Source organism: Lepisosteus oculatus, chromosome 17 (genome assembly GCF_040954835.1).
Source record: "Lepisosteus oculatus isolate fLepOcu1 chromosome 17, fLepOcu1.hap2, whole genome shotgun sequence".
Classification (NCBI taxonomy): domain Eukaryota; kingdom Metazoa; phylum Chordata; class Actinopteri; order Semionotiformes; family Lepisosteidae; genus Lepisosteus; species Lepisosteus oculatus.
In genome coordinates this window covers 5982358-6001059 of record NC_090712.1, presented here as the reverse complement: position 1 = coordinate 6001059, position 18702 = coordinate 5982358, and positions in this window count along the sequence as shown.

The window sequence follows — 18702 nt, the reverse complement described above, 5'->3', positions numbered from 1 at the left end:
CAGTTAGGGTTAGGGGTCAGATTTTCATCAATGCAACCTAACACTCATTTAAGCTGAAAATAGAACTCAGGGTATCAAAATATTAGTTTGAGAAGACTTAGCAGCCTTGCCACAACAAACAAAATGTATCAGCAGTAGTACAATTTCATTTTTTGACAAGAATTGTGTTATTGGAAATTTTGTGTCGAATCGTACTCTCCAAGAGCATGGGATCAGCCATCAATAGCTTAGTAGTCTGGAAAACGCAATAAATTTTAGCTACAAGTGTTAAAATGGCAGTGCATTCAATGCCATATGAAACAGATTGAGTCGTTTAACCACTTTCTTTCATACTGTTGCTTTTTGGGGATTTAGACAACATCCTCACTTAGGGCAATGCAGCATATAGAGCCATATATGCAAGAAAATAAAAAAGTGAACAGAACATTAAAATATGACATTTCCTAAATGTCACTTCTGTCCTAGAACACAGCCATGCCATCAAACATCCTCTATGTTTTCTAATAATCCTAACCCTAACCCTAGCTAAGGGTTTGGGCAGTTAGGGTTAGGGGTCAGATTTTCATCAATGCAACCTAACACTTATTTAAGCTGAAAATAGAACTCAGGGCATCAAAATATTAGTCTGAAAAGACTTAGCAGCCATGCCACAACAAACAAAATGTATCAATGGTAGTACAATTTCATTTTTTGACAAGAATTGTGTTATTGGAAATTTCGTGTCGAATCGCACTCTCCATGAGCATGGGATCAGCCATCAATAGCTTAGGAGTCTGGAAAACCCAATAAATTTTAGCTACAACTGTTAAAATGGCTGTGCATTCAATGCCATATGCAACAGATTGAGTCGTTTAACCACTTTCTTTCATACTGTTGCTTTTTGGGGATTTAGACAACATCCTCGCTTAGGGCAATGCAGCATATAGAGCCATATATGCAAGAAAATAAAAAGTTGAAGAGAACATTAAAATATGACATTTCCTAAATTTCACTTCTGTCCTAGAACACAGCCATGCCATCAAACATCCTCTATGTTTTCTAATAATCCTAACCCTAAACCTAGCTCAGGGTGTGGGCAGTTAGGGTTAGGGGTCAGATTTTCATCAATGCAACCTAACACTTATTTAAGCTGAAAATAGAACTCAAGGCATCAAATATTAGTCTGAAAAGACTTAGCAGCCTTGCCACAACAAACAAAATGTATCAGCAGTAGAACAATTTCATTTTTTGACAAGAATTCTGTTATTGGAAATTTCGTGTCGAATCGTACTCTCCAAGAGCATGGGATCAGCCCTCAGTAGCTTAAGAGTCTGGAAAACCCAATACATTTTAGCTACAACTGTTAAAATGGCAGTGCATTCAATGCCATATGCAACAGATTGAGTCGTTTAACCGCTTTCTTTCATACTGTTGCTTTTTGGGGATTTAGACAACATCCTCACTTAAGGCAATGCAGCATATAGAGCCATATATGCAAGAAAATAAAAAAGTGAACAGAACATTAAAATATGACATTTCCTAAATTTCACTTCTGTCCTAGAACACATCCATGCCATCAAACATCCTCTATGTTTTCTAATAATCCTAACCCTAACCCTAGCTAAGGGTTTGGGCTGTTAGGGTTAGGGGTCAGATTTTCATCAATGCAACCTAACACTCATTTAAGCTGAAAATAGAACTCAGGGTATCAAAATATTAGTCTGAAAAGACTTAGCAGCCTTGCCACAACAAACAAATTGTATCAATGGTAGTACAATTTCCTTTTTTGACGAGAATTGTGTTATTGGAAATTTCGTGTCGAATCGCACTCTCCATGAGCATGGGATCAGCCATCAATAGCTTAGGAGTCTGGAAAACCCAATAAATTTTAGCTGCAAGTGTTAAAATGGCAGTGCATTCAATGCCATATGAAACAGATTGAGTCGTTTAACCACTTTCTTTCATACTGTTGCTTTTTGGGGATTTAGACAACATCCTCACTTAGGGTAATGCAGCATATAGAGCCATATATGCAAGAAAATAAAAAAGTGAAGAGAACATTAAAATATGACATTTCCTAAATTTCACTTCTGTCCTAGAACACAGCCATGCCATCAAACATCCTCTATGTTTTCTAATAATCCTAACCCTAAACCTAGCTCAGGGTGTGGGCAGTTTGGGTTAGGGGTCAGATTTTCATCAATGCAACCTAACACTTATTTAAGCTGAAAATAGAACTCAAGGCATCAAATATTAGTCTGAAAAGACTTAGCAGTCTTGCCACAACAAACAAAATGTATCAGCAGTAGAACAATTTCATTTTTTGACAAGAATTCTGTTATTGGAAATTTCGTGTCGAATCGTACTCTCCAAGAGCATGGGATCAGCCCTCAATAGCTTAAGAGTCTGGAAAACCCAATACATTTTAGCTACAACTGTTAAAATGGCAGTGCATTCAATGCCATATGCAACAGATTGAGTCGTTTAACCACTTTCTGTCATACTGTTGCTTTTTGGGGATTTAGACAACATCCTCACTTAGGGTAATGCAGCATATAGAGCCATATATGCAAGAAAATAAAAAAGTGAAGAGAACATTAAAATATGACATTTCCTAAATGTCACTTCTGTCCTAGAACACAGCCATGCCATCAAATATCCTCTATATTTTCTAATAATCCTAACCCTAACACTAGCTCAGGGTGTGGGCAGTTAGGGTAAGGTGTCAGATTTTCATCAATGCAACCTAACACTTATTTAAGCTGAAAATAGAACTCAGGGCATCAAAATATTAGTCTGAAAAGACTTAGCAGCCTTGCCACAACAAACAAAATGTATCAGCAGTAGTACAATTTCATTTTTTGAAAAGAATTCTGTTATTGGAAATTTCGTGTCGAATCGTACTCTCCAAGAGCATGGGATCAGCCCTCAATAGCTTAGGAGTCTGGAAAACCCGATACATTTTAGCTACAACGTTTAATATGGCAGTGCATTCAATGCCATATGCAACAGATTGAGTCGTTTAACCACTTTCTTTCATACTGTTGCTTTTTGGGGATTTAGACAACATCCTCACTTAGGGCAATGCAGCATATAGAGCCATATATGTAAGAAAATAAAAAAGTGAAGAGAACATTAAAATATGACATTTCCTAAATTTCTCTTCTGTCCTAGAACACAGCCATGCCATCAAACATCCTCTATGTTTTCTAATAATCCTAACCCTAACCCTAGCTAAGGGTTTGGGCAGTTAGGGTTAGGGGTCAGATTTTCATCAATGCAACCTAACACTCATTTAAGCTGAAAATAGAACTCAGGGTATCAAAATATTAGTCTGAGAAGACTTAGCAGCCTTGCCACAACAAACAAATTGTATCAGCAGTAGTACAATTTCATTTTTTGATAAGAATTCTGTTATTGGAAATTTCGTGTCGAATCGTACTCTCCAAGAGCATGGGATCAGCCCTCAATAGCTTAGGAGTCTGGAAAACCCGATACATTTTAGCTACAACGTTTAATATGGCAGTGCATTCAATGCCATATGCAACAGATTGAGTCGTTTAACCACTTTCTTTCATACTGTTGCTTTTTGGGGATTTAGACAACATCCTCACTTAGGGCAATGCAGCATATAGAGCCATATATGCAAGAAAATAAAAAAGTGAAGAGAACATTAAAATATGACATTTCCTAAATGTCACTTCTGTCCTAGAACACAGCCATGCCATCAAACATCCTCTATGTTTTCTAATAATCCTAACCCTAACCCTAGCTAAGGGTTTGGGCAGTTAGGGTTAGGGGTCAGATTTTCATCAATGCAACCTAACACTTATTTAAGCTGAAAATAGAACTCAGGGCATCAAAATATTAGTCTGAAAAGACTTAGCAGCCTTGCCACAACAAACAAAATGTATCAATGGTAGTACAATTTCATTTTTTGACAAGAATTGTGTTATTGGAAATTTCGTGTCGAATCGCACTCTCCATGAGCATGGGATCAGCCATCAATAGCTTAGGAGTCTGGAAAACCCAATAAATTTTAGCTACAACTGTTAAAATGGCAGTGCATTCAATGCCATATGCAACAGATTGAGTCGTTTAACCACTTTCTTTCATACTGTTGCTTTTCAGGGATTTAGACAACATCCTCACTTAGGGCAATGCAGCATATAGAGCCATATATGCAAGAAAATAAAAAAGTGAAGAGAACATTAAAATATGACATTTCCTAAATTTCTCTTCTGTCCTAGAACACAGCCATGCCATCAAACATCCTCTATGTTTTCTAATAATCCTAACCCTAACCCTAGCTAAGGGTTTGGGCAGTTAGGGTTAGGGGTCAGATTTTCATCAATGCAACCTAACACTCATTTAAGCTGAAAATAGAACTCAGGGTATCAAAATATTAGTCTGAGAAGACTTAGCAGCCTTGCCACAACAAACAAATTGTATCAGCAGTAGTACAATTTCATTTTTTGAAAAGAATTCTGTTATTGGAAATTTTGTGTCGAATCGTACTCTCCAAGAGCATGGGATCAGCCCTCAATAGCTTAGGAGTCTGGAAAACCCGATACATTTTAGCTACAACGTTTAATATGGCAGTGCATTCAATGCCATATGCAACAGATTGAGTCGTTTAACCACTTTCTTTCATACTGTTGCTTTTCGGGGATTTAGACAACATCCTCACTTAGGGCAATGCAGCATATAGAGCCATATATGCAAGAAAATAAAAAAGTGAAGAGAACACTAAAATATGACATTTCCTAAATTTCTCTTCTGTCCTAGAACACAGCGATGCCATCAAACATCCTCTATGTTTTCTAATAATCCTAACCCTAACCCTAGCTAAGGGTTTGGGCAGTTAGGGTTAGGGGTCAGATTTTCATCAATGCAACCTAACACTCATTTAAGCTGAAAATAGAACTCAGGGTATCAAAATATTAGTTTGAGAAGACTTAGCAGCCTTGCCACAACAAACAAAATGTATCAGCAGTAGTACAATTTCATTTTTTGACAAGAATTGTGTTATTGGAAATTTTGTGTCGAATCGTACTCTCCAAGAGCATGGGATCAGCCATCAATAGCTTAGTAGTCTGGAAAACGCAATAAATTTTAGCTACAAGTGTTAAAATGGCAGTGCATTCAATGCCATATGAAACAGATTGAGTCGTTTAACCACTTTCTTTCATACTGTTGCTTTTTGGGGATTTAGACAACATCCTCACTTAGGGCAATGCAGCATATAGAGCCATATATGCAAGAAAATAAAAAAGTGAACAGAACATTAAAATATGACATTTCCTAAATGTCACTTCTGTCCTAGAACACAGCCATGCCATCAAACATCCTCTATGTTTTCTAATAATCCTAACCCTAACCCTAGCTAAGGGTTTGGGCAGTTAGGGTTAGGGGTCAGATTTTCATCAATGCAACCTAACACTTATTTAAGCTGAAAATAGAACTCAGGGCATCAAAATATTAGTCTGAAAAGACTTAGCAGCCATGCCACAACAAACAAAATGTATCAATGGTAGTACAATTTCATTTTTTGACAAGAATTGTGTTATTGGAAATTTCGTGTCGAATCGCACTCTCCATGAGCATGGGATCAGCCATCAATAGCTTAGGAGTCTGGAAAACCCAATAAATTTTAGCTACAACTGTTAAAATGGCAGTGCATTCAATGCCATATGCAACAGATTGAGTCGTTTAACCACTTTCTTTCATACTGTTGCTTTTTGGGGATTTAGACAACATCCTCGCTTAGGGCAATGCAGCATATAGAGCCATATATGCAAGAAAATAAAAAGTTGAAGAGAACATTAAAATATGACATTTCCTAAATTTCACTTCTGTCCTAGAACACAGCCATGCCATCAAACATCCTCTATGTTTTCTAATAATCCTAACCCTAAACCTAGCTCAGGGTGTGGGCAGTTAGGGTTAGGGGTCAGATTTTCATCAATGCAACCTAACACTTATTTAAGCTGAAAATAGAACTCAAGGCATCAAATATTAGTCTGAAAAGACTTAGCAGCCTTGCCACAACAAACAAAATGTATCAGCAGTAGAACAATTTCATTTTTTGACAAGAATTCTGTTATTGGAAATTTCGTGTCGAATCGTACTCTCCAAGAGCATGGGATCAGCCCTCAATAGCTTAAGAGTCTGGAAAACCCAATACATTTTAGCTACAACTGTTAAAATGGCAGTGCATTCAATGCCATATGCAACAGATTGAGTCGTTTAACCGCTTTCTTTCATACTGTTGCTTTTTGGGGATTTAGACAACATCCTCACTTAAGGCAATGCAGCATATAGAGCCATATATGCAAGAAAATAAAAAAGTGAACAGAACATTAAAATATGACATTTCCTAAATTTCACTTCTGTCCTAGAACACATCCATGCCATCAAACATCCTCTATGTTTTCTAATAATCCTAACCCTAACCCTAGCTAAGGGTTTGGGCAGTTAGGGTTAGGGGTCAGATTTTCATCAATGCAACCTAACACTCATTTAAGCTGAAAATAGAACTCAGGGTATCAAAATATTAGTCTGAAAAGACTTAGCAGCCTTGCCACAACAAACAAATTGTATCAATGGTAGTACAATTTCATTTTTTGACGAGAATTGTGTTATTGGAAATTTCGTGTCGAATCGCACTCTCCATGAGCATGGGATCAGCCATCAATAGCTTAGGAGTCTGGAAAACCCAATAAATTTTAGCTGCAAGTGTTAAAATGACAGTGCATTCAATGCCATATGAAACAGATTGAGTCGTTTAACCACTTTCTTTCATACTGTTGCTTTTTGGGGATTTAGACAACATCCTCACTTAGGGTAATGCAGCATATAGAGCCATATATGCAAGAAAATAAAAAAGTGAAGAGAACATTAAAATATGACATTTCCTAAATTTCACTTCTGTCCTAGAACACAGCCATGCCATCAAACATCCTCTATGTTTTCTAATAATCCTAACCCTAAACCTAGCTCAGGGTGTGGGCAGTTTGGGTTAGGGGTCAGATTTTCATCAATGCAACCTAACACTTATTTAAGCTGAAAATAGAACTCAAGGCATCAAATATTAGTCTGAAAAGACTTAGCAGTCTTGCCACAACAAACAAAATGTATCAGCAGTAGAACAATTTCATTTTTTGACAAGAATTCTGTTATTGGAAATTTCGTGTCGAATCGTACTCTCCAAGAGCATGGGATCAGCCCTCAATAGCTTAAGAGTCTGGAAAACCCAATACATTTTAGCTACAACTGTTAAAATGGCAGTGCATTCAATGCCATATGCAACAGATTGAGTCGTTTAACCACTTTCTGTCATACTGTTGCTTTTTGGAGATTTAGACAACATCCTCACTTAGGGTAATGCAGCATATAGAGCCATATATGCAAGAAAATAAAAAAGTGAAGAGAACATTAAAATATGACATTTCCTAAATTTCACTTCTGTCCTAGAACACAGCCATGCCATCAAACATCCTCTATGTTTTCTAATAATCCTAACCCTAAACCTAGCTCAGGGTGTGGGCAGTTAGGGTTAGGGGTCAGATTTTCATCAATGCAACCTAACACTTATTTAAGGTGAAAATAGAACTCAAGGCATCAAATATTAGTCTGAAAAGACTTAGCAGTCTTGCCACAACAAACAAAATGTATCAGCAGTAGAACAATTTCATTTTTTGACAAGAATTCTGTTATTGGAAATTTCGTGTCGAATCGTACTCTCCAAGAGCATGGGATCAGCCCTCAATAGCTTAGGAGTCTGGACAACCCAATACATTTTAGCTACAACGTTTAATATGGCAGTGCATTCAATGCCATATGCAACAGATTGAGTCGTTTAACCACTTTCTTTCATACTGTTGCTTTTCGGGGATTTAGACAACATCCTCACTTAGGGCAATGCAGCATATAGAGCCATATATGCAAGAAAATAAAAAAGTGAACAGAACATTAAAATATGACATTTCCTAAATGTCACTTCTGTCCTAGAACACAGCCATGCCATCAAATATCCTCTATATTTTCTAATAATCCTAACCCTAACACTAGCTCAGGGTGTGGGCAGTTAGGGTAAGGTGTCAGATTTTCATCAATGCAACCTAACACTTATTTAAGCTGAAAATAGAACTCAGGGCATCAAAATATTAGTCTGAAAAGACTTAGCAGCCTTGCCACAACAAACAAAATGTATCAGCAGTAGTACAATTTCATTTTTTGAAAAGAATTCTGTTATTGGAAATTTCGTGTCGAATCGTACTCTCCAAGAGCATGGGATCAGCCCTCAATAGCTTAGGAGTCTGGAAAACCCGATACATTTTAGCTACAACGTTTAATATGGCAGTGCATTCAATGCCATATGCAACAGATTGAGTCGTTTAACCACTTTCTTTCATACTGTTGCTTTTTGGGGATTTAGACAACATCCTCACTTAGGGCAATGCAGCATATAGAGCCATATATGCAAGAAAATAAAAAAATGAAGAGAACATTAAAATATGACATTTCCTAAATGTCACTTCTGTCCTAGAACACAGCCATGCCATCAAACATCCTCTATGTTTTCTAATAATCCTAACCCTAACCCTAGCTAAGGGTTTGGGCAGTTAGGGTTAGGGGTCAGATTTTCATCAATGCAACCTAACACTTATTTAAGCTGAAAATAGAACTCAGGGCATCAAAATATTAGTCTGAAAAGACTTAGCAGCCTTGCCACAACAAACAAAATGTATCAATGGTAGTACAATTTCATTTTTTGACAAGAATTGTGTTATTGGAAATTTCGTGTCGAATCGCACTCTCCATGAGCATGGGATCAGCCATCAATAGCTTAGGAGTCTGGAAAACCCAATACATTTTAGCTACAACTGTTAAAATGGCAGTGCATTCAATGCCATATGCAACAGATTGAGTCGTTTAACCACTTTCTTTCATACTGTTGCTTTTTGGGGATTTAGACAACATCCTCACTTAGGGCAATGCAGCATATAGAGCCAGATATGCAAGAAAATAAAAAAGTGAACAGAACATTAAAATATGACATTTCCTAAATTTCACTTCTGTCCTAGAACACAGCCATGCCATCAAACATCCTCTATGTTTTCTAATAATCCTAACCCTAAACCTAGCTCAGGGTGTGGGCAGTTAGGGTTAGGGGTCAGATTTTCATCAATGCAACCTAAAACTTATTTAAGCTGAAAATAGAACTCAAGGCATCAAATATTAGTCTGAAAAGACTTAGCAGTCTTGCCACAACAAACAAAATGTATCAGCAGTAGAACAATTTCATTTTTTGACAAGAATTCTGTTATTGGAAATTTCGTGTCGAATCGTACTCTCCAAGAGCATGGGATCAGCCCTCAATAGCTTAAGAGTCTGGAAAACCCAATACATTTTAGCTACAACTGTTAAAATGGCAGTGCATTCAATGCCATATGCAACAGATTGAGTCGTTTAACCACTTTCTTTCATACTGTTGCTTTTTGGGGATTTAGACAACATCCTCACTTAGGGCAATGCAGCATATAGAGCCATATATGCAAGAAAATAAAAAAGTGAAGAGAACATTAAAATATGACATTTCCTAAATTTCTCTTCTGTCCTAGAACACAGCCATGCCATCAAACATCCTCTATGTTTTCTAATAATCCTAACCCTAACCCTAGCTAAGGGTTTGGGCAGTTAGGGTTAGGGGTCAGATTTTCATCAATGCAACCTAACACTTATTTAAGCTGAAAATAGAACTCAGGGCATCAAAATATTAGTCTGAAAAGACTTAGCAGCCTTGCCACAACAAACAAAATGTATCAATGGTAGTACAATTTCATTTTTTGACAAGAATTGTGTTATTGGAAATTTCGTGTCGAATTGCACTCTCCATGAGCATGGGATCAGCCATCAATAGCTTAGGAGTCTGGAAAACCCAATACATTTTAGCTACAACGTTTAATATGGCAGTGCATTCAATGCCATATGCAACAGATTGAGTCGTTTAACCACTTTCTTTCATACTGTTGCTTTTCAGGGATTTAGACAACATCCTCACTTAGGGCAATGCAGCATATAGAGCCATATATGCAAGAAAATAAAAAAGTGAAGAGAACATTAAAATATGACATTTCCTAAATTTCTCTTCTGTCCTAGAACACAGCCATGCCATCAAACATCCTCTATGTTTTCTAATAATCCTAACCCTAACCCTAGCTAAGGGTTTGGGCAGTTAGGGTTAGGGGTCAGATTTTCATCAATGCAACCTAACACTCATTTAAGCTGAAAATAGAACTCAGGGTATCAAAATATTAGTCTGAGAAGACTTAGCAGCCTTGCCACAACAAACAAATTGTATCAGCAGTAGTACAATTTCATTTTTTGAAAAGAATTCTGTTATTGGAAATTTCGTGTCGAATCGTACTCTCCAAGAGCATGGGATCAGCCCTCAATAGCTTAAGAGTCTGGAAAACCCAATACATTTTAGCTACAACTGTTAAAATGGCAGTGCATTCAATGCCATATGCAACAGATTGAGTCGTTTAACCACTTTCTGTCATACTGTTGCTTTTTGGAGATTTAGACAACATCCTCACTTAGGGTAATGCAGCATATAGAGCCATATATGCAAGAAAATAAAAAAGTGAAGAGAACATTAAAATATGACATTTCCTAAATTTCACTTCTGTCCTAGAACACAGCCATGCCATCAAACATCCTCTATGTTTTCTAATAATCCTAACCCTAAACCTAGCTCAGGGTGTGGGCAGTTAGGGTTAGGGGTCAGATTTTCATCAATGCAACCTAACACTTATTTAAGGTGAAAATAGAACTCAAGGCATCAAATATTAGTCTGAAAAGACTTAGCAGTCTTGCCACAACAAACAAAATGTATCAGCAGTAGAACAATTTCATTTTTTGACAAGAATTGTGTTATTGGAAATTTCGTGTCGAATCGCACTCTCCATGAGCATGGGATCAGCCATCAATAGCTTAGGAGTCTGGAAAACCCAATAGATTTTAGCTACAACTGTTAAAATGGCAGTGCATTCAATGCCATATGCAACAGATTGAGTCGTTTAACCACTTTCTTTCATACTGTTGCTTTTCAGGGATTTAGACAACATCCTCACTTAGGGCAATGCAGCATATAGAGCCATATATGCAAGAAAATAAAAAAGTGAAGAGAACATTAAAATATGACATTTCCTAAATTTCTCTTCTGTCCTAGAACACAGCCATGCCATCAAACATCCTCTATGTTTTCTAATAATCCTAACCCTAACCCTAGCTAAGGGTTTGGGCAGTTAGGGTTAGGGGTCAGATTTTCATCAATGCAACCTAACACTCATTTAAGCTGAAAATAGAACTCAGGGTATCAAAATATTAGTCTGAGAAGACTTAGCAGCCTTGCCACAACAAACAAATTGTATCAGCAGTAGTACAATTTCATTTTTTGAAAAGAATTCTGTTATTGGAAATTTCGTGTCGAATCGTACTCTCCAAGAGCATGGGATCAGCCCTCAATAGCTTAAGAGTCTGGAAAACCCGATACATTTTAGCTACAACGTTTAATATGGCAGTGCATTCAATGCCATATGCAACAGATTGAGTCGTTTAACCACTTTCTTTCATACTGTTGCTTTTTGGGGATTTAGACAACATCCTCACTTAGGGCAATGCAGCATATAGAGCCATATATGCAAGAAAATAAAAAAATGAAGAGAACATTAAAATATGACATTTCCTAAATGTCACTTCTGTCCTAGAACACAGCCATGCCATCAAACATCCTCTATGTTTTCTAATAATCCTAACCCTAACCCTAGCTAAGGGTTTGGGCAGTTAGGGTTAGGGGTCAGATTTTCATCAATGCAACCTAACACTTATTTAAGCTGAAAATAGAACTCAGGGCATCAAAATATTAGTCTGAAAAGACTTAGCAGCCTTGCCACAACAAACAAAATGTATCAATGGTAGTACAATTTCATTTTTTGACAAGAATTGTGTTATTGGAAATTTCGTGTCGAATCGCACTCTCCATGAGCATGGGATCAGCCATCAATAGCTTAGGAGTCTGGAAAACCCAATACATTTTAGCTACAACTGTTAAAATGGCAGTGCATTCAATGCCATATGCAACAGATTGAGTCGTTTAACCACTTTCTTTCATACTGTTGCTTTTTGGGGATTTAGACAACATCCTCACTTAGGGCAATGCAGCATATAGAGCCAGATATGCAAGAAAATAAAAAAGTGAACAGAACATTAAAATATGACATTTCCTAAATTTCACTTCTGTCCTAGAACACAGCCATGCCATCAAACATCCTCTATGTTTTCTAATAATCCTAACCCTAAACCTAGCTCAGGGTGTGGGCAGTTAGGGTTAGGGGTCAGATTTTCATCAATGCAACCTAAAACTTATTTAAGCTGAAAATAGAACTCAAGGCATCAAATATTAGTCTGAAAAGACTTAGCAGTCTTGCCACAACAAACAAAATGTATCAGCAGTAGAACAATTTCATTTTTTGACAAGAATTCTGTTATTGGAAATTTCGTGTCGAATCGTACTCTCCAAGAGCATGGGATCAGCCCTCAATAGCTTAAGAGTCTGGAAAACCCAATACATTTTAGCTACAACTGTTAAAATGGCAGTGCATTCAATGCCATATGCAACAGATTGAGTCGTTTAACCACTTTCTTTCATACTGTTGCTTTTTGGGGATTTAGACAACATCCTCACTTAGGGCAATGCAGCATATAGAGCCATATATGCAAGAAAATAAAAAAGTGAAGAGAACATTAAAATATGACATTTCCTAAATTTCTCTTCTGTCCTAGAACACAGCCATGCCATCAAACATCCTCTATGTTTTCTAATAATCCTAACCCTAACCCTAGCTAAGGGTTTGGGCAGTTAGGGTTAGGGGTCAGATTTTCATCAATGCAACCTAACACTTATTTAAGCTGAAAATAGAACTCAGGGCATCAAAATATTAGTCTGAAAAGACTTAGCAGCCTTGCCACAACAAACAAAATGTATCAATGGTAGTACAATTTCATTTTTTGACAAGAATTGTGTTATTGGAAATTTCGTGTCGAATTGCACTCTCCATGAGCATGGGATCAGCCATCAATAGCTTAGGAGTCTGGAAAACCCAATACATTTTAGCTACAACGTTTAATATGGCAGTGCATTCAATGCCATATGCAACAGATTGAGTCGTTTAACCACTTTCTTTCATACTGTTGCTTTTCAGGGATTTAGACAACATCCTCACTTAGGGCAATGCAGCATATAGAGCCATATATGCAAGAAAATAAAAAAGTGAAGAGAACATTAAAATATGACATTTCCTAAATTTCTCTTCTGTCCTAGAACACAGCCATGCCATCAAACATCCTCTATGTTTTCTAATAATCCTAACCCTAACCCTAGCTAAGGGTTTGGGCAGTTAGGGTTAGGGGTCAGATTTTCATCAATGCAACCTAACACTCATTTAAGCTGAAAATAGAACTCAGGGTATCAAAATATTAGTCTGAGAAGACTTAGCAGCCTTGCCACAACAAACAAATTGTATCAGCAGTAGTACAATTTCATTTTTTGAAAAGAATTCTGTTATTGGAAATTTCGTGTCGAATCGTACTCTCCAAGAGCATGGGATCAGCCCTCAATAGCTTAGGAGTCTGGAAAACCCGATACATTTTAGCTACAACGTTTAATATGGCAGTGCATTCAATGCCATATGCAACAGATTGAGTCGTTTAACCACTTTCTTTCATACTGTTGCTTTTTGGGGATTTAGACAACATCCTCACTTAGGGCAATGCAGCATATAGAGCCAATATATGCAAGAAAATAAAAAAGTGAAGAGAACATTAAAATATGACATTTCCTAAATGTCACTTCTGTCCTAGAACACAGCCATGCCATCAAACATCCTCTATGTTTTCTAATAATCCTAACCCTAACCCTAGCTAAGGGTTTGGGCAGTTAGGGTTAGGGGTCAGATTTTCATCAATGCAACCTAACACTTATTTAAGCTGAAAATAGAACTCAGGGCATCAAAATTTTAGTCTGAAAAGACTTAGCAGCCTTGCCACAACAAACAAAATGTATCAATGGTAGTACAATTTCATTTTTTGACAAGAATTGTGTTATTGGAAATTTCGTGTCGAATCGCACTCTCCATGAGCATGGGATCAGCCATCAATAGCTTAGGAGTCTGGAAAACCCAATAGATTTTAGCTACAACTGTTAAAATGTTAGTGCATTCAATGCCATATGCAACAGATTGAGTCGTTTAACCACTTTCTTTCATACTGTTGCTTTTCAGGGATTTAGACAACATCCTCACTTAGGGCAATGCAGCATATAGAGCCATATATGCAAGAAAATAAAAAAGTGAAGAGAACATTAAAATATGACATTTCCTAAATTTCTCTTCTGTCCTAGAACACAGCCATGCCATCAAACATCCTCTATGTTTTCTAATAATCCTAACCCTAACCCTAGCTAAGGGTTTGGGCAGTTAGGGTTAGGGGTCAGATTTTCATCAATGCAACCTAACACTCATTTAAGCTGAAAATAGAACTCAGGGTATCAAAATATTAGTCTGAGAAGACTTAGCAGCCTTGCCACAACAAACAAATTGTATCAGCAGTAGTACAATTTCATTTTTTGAAAAGAATTCTGTTATTGGAAATTTCGTGTCGAATCGTACTCTCCAAGAGCATGGGATCAGCCCTCAATAGCTTAAGAGTCTGGAAAACCCGATACATTTTAGCTACAACGTTTAATATGGCAGTGCATTCAATGCCATATGCAACAGATTGAGTCGTTTAACCACTTTCTTTCATACTGTTGCTTTTTGGGGATTTAGACAACATCCTCACTTAGGGCAATGCAGCATATAGAGCCATATATGCAAGAAAATAAAAAAGTGAAGAGAACATTAAAATATGACATTTCCTAAATGTCACTTCTGTCCTAGAACACAGCCATGCCATCAAACATCCTCTATGTTTTCTAATAATCCTAACCCTAACCCTAGCTAAGGGTTTGGGCAGTTAGGGTTAGGGGTCAGATTTTCATCAATGCAACCTAACACTTATTTAAGCTGAAAATAGAACTCAGGGCATCAAAATATTAGTCTGAAAAGACTTAGCAGCCTTGCCACAACAAACAAAATGTATCAATGGTAGTACAATTTCATTTTTTGACAAGAATTGTGTTATTGGAAATTTCGTGTCGAATCGCACTCTCCATGAGCATGGGATCAGCCATCAATAGCTTAGGAGTCTGGAAAACCCAATAAATTTTAGCTACAACTGTTAAAATGGCAGTACATTCAATGCCATATGCAACAGATTGAGTCGTTTAACCACTTTCTTTCATACTGTTGCTTTTCAGGGATTTAGACAACATCCTCACTTAGGGCAATGCAGCATATAGAGCCATATATGCAAGAAAATAAAAAAGTGAAGAGAACATTAAAATATGACATTTCCTAAATTTCTCTTCTGTCCTAGAACACAGCCATGCCATCAAACATCCTCTATGTTTTCTAATAATCCTAACCCTAACCCTAGCTAAGGGTTTGGGCAGTTAGGGTTAGGGGTCAGATTTTCATCAATGCAACCTAACACTCATTTAAGCTGAAAATAGAACTCAGGGTATCAAAATATTAGTCTGAGAAGACTTAGCAGCCTTGCCACAACAAACAAATTGTATCAGCAGTAGTACAATTTCATTTTTTGAAAAGAATTCTGTTATTGGAAATTTCGTGTCGAATCGTACTCTCCAAGAGCATGGGATCAGCCCTCAATAGCTTAGGAGTCTGGAAAACCCGATACATTTTAGCTACAACGTTTAATATGGCAGTGCATTCAATGCCATATGCAACAGATTGAGTCGTTTAACCACTTTCTTTCATACTGTTGCTTTTTGGGGATTTAGACAACATCCTCACTTAGGGCAATGCAGCATATAGAGCCATATATGCAAGAAAATAAAAAGGTGAAGAGAACATTAAAATATGACATTTCCTAAATGTCACTTCTGTCCTAGAACACAGCCATGCCATCAAACATCCTCTATGTTTTCTAATAATCCTAACCCTAACCCTAGCTAAGGGTTTGGGCAGTTAGGGTTAGGGGTCAGATTTTCATCAATGCAACCTAACACTTATTTAAGCTGAAAATAGAACTCAGGGCATCAAAATATTAGTCTGAAAAGACTTAGCAGCCTTGCCACAACAAACAAAATGTATCAATGGTAGTACAATTTCATTTTTTGACAAGAATTGTGTTATTGGAAATTTCGTGTCGAATCGCACTCTCCATGAGCATGGGATCAGCCATCAATAGCTTAGGAGTCTGGAAAACCCAATAAATTTTAGCTACAACTGTTAAAATGGCAGTGCATTCAATGCCATATGCAACAGATTGAGTCGTTTAACCACTTTCTTTCATACTGTTGCTTTTCAGGGATTTAGACAACATCCTCACTTAGGGCAATGCAGCATATAGAGCCATATATGCAAGAAAATAAAAAAGTGAAGAGAACATTAAAATATGACATTTCCTAAATTTCTCTTCTGTCCTAGAACACAGCCATGCCATCAAACATCCTCTATGTTTTCTAATAATCCTAACCCTAACCCTAGCTAAGGGTTTGGGCAGTTAGGGTTAGGGGTCAGATTTTCATCAATGCAACCTAACACTCATTTAAGCTGAAAATAGAACTCAGGGTATCAAAATATTAGTTTGAGAAGACTTAGCAGCCTTGCCACAACAAACAAAATGTATCAGCAGTAGTACAATTTCATTTTTTGACAAGAATTGTGTTATTGGAAATTTTGTGTCGAATCGTACTCTCCAAGAGCATGGGATCAGCCATCAATAGCTTAGTAGTCTGGAAAACGCAATAAATTTTAGCTACAACTGTTAAAATGGCAGTGCATTCAATGCCATATGAAACAGATTGAGTCGTTTAACCACTTTCTTTCATACTGTTGCTTTTTGGGGATTTAGACAACATCCTCACTTAGGGCAATGCAGCATATAGAGCTATATATGCAAGAAAATAAAAAAGTGAACAGAACATTAAAATATGACATTTCCTAAATGTCACTTCTGTCCTAGAACACAGCCATGCCATCAAACATCCTCTATGTTTTCTAATAATCCTAACCCTAACCCTAGCTAAGGGTTTGGGCAGTTAGGGTTAGGGGTCAGATTTTCATCAATGCAACCTAACACTTATTTAAGCTGAAAATAGAACTCAGGGCATCAAAATATTAGTCTGAAAAGACTTAGCAGCCTTGCCACAACAAACAAAATGTATCAATGGTAGTACAATTTCATTTTTTGACAAGAATTGTGTTATTGGAAATTTCGTGTCGAATCGCACTCTCCATGAGCATGGGATCAGCCATCAATAGCTTAGGAGTCTGGAAAACCCAATAAATTTTAGCTACAACTGTTAAAATGGCAGTGCATTCAATGCCATATGCAACAGATTGAGTCGTTTAACCACTTTCTTTCATACTGTTGCTTTTTGGGGATTTAGACAACATCCTCGCTTAGGGCAATGCAGCATATAGAGCCATATATGCAAGAAAATAAAAAGTTGAAGAGAACATTAAAATATGACATTTCCTAAATTTCACTTCTGTCCTAGAACACAGCCATGCCATCAAACATCCTCTATGTTTTCTAATAATCCTAACCCTAAACCTAGCTCAGGGTGTGGGCAGTTAGGGTTAGGGGTCAGATTTTCATCAATGCAACCTAACACTTATTTAAGCTGAAAATAGAACTCAAGGCATCAAATATTAGTCTGAAAAGACTTAGCAGCCTTGCCACAACAAACAAAATGTATCAGCAGTAGAACAATTTCATTTTTTGACAAGAATTCTGTTATTGGAAATTTCGTGTCGAATCGTACTCTCCAAGAGCATGGGATCAGCCCTCAATAGCTTAGGAGTCTGGACAACCCAATACATTTTAGCTACAACGTTTAATATGGCAGTGCATTCAATGCCATATGCAACAGATTGAGTCGTTTAACCACTTTCTTTCATACTGTTGCTTTTCGGGGATTTAGACAACATCCTCACTTAGGGCAATGCAGCATATAGAGACATATATGCAAGAAAATAAAAAAGTGAACAGAACATTAAAATATGACATTTCCTAAATGTCACTTCTGTCCTAGAACACAGCCATGCCATCAAATATCCTCTATATTTTCTAATAATCCTAACCCTAACACTAGCTCAGGGTGTGGGCAGTTAGGGTTAGGTGTCAGATTTTCATCAATGCAACCTAACACTTATTTAAGCTGAAAATAGAACTCAGGGCATCAAAATATTAGTCTGAAAAGACTTAGCAGCCTTGCCACAACAAACAAAATGTATCAGCAGTAGTACAATTTCATTTTTTGAAAAGAATTCTGTTATTGGAAATTTCGTGTCGAATCGTACTCTCCAAGAGCATGGGATCAGCCCTCAATAGCTTAGGAGTCTGGAAAACCCGATACATTTTAGCTACAACGTTTAATATGGCAGTGCATTCAATGCCATATGCAACAGATTGAGTCGTTTAACCACTTTCTTTCATACTGTTGCTTTTCGGGGATTTAGACAACATCCTCACTTAGGGCAATGCAGCATATAGAGCCATATATGCAAGAAAATAAAAAAGTGA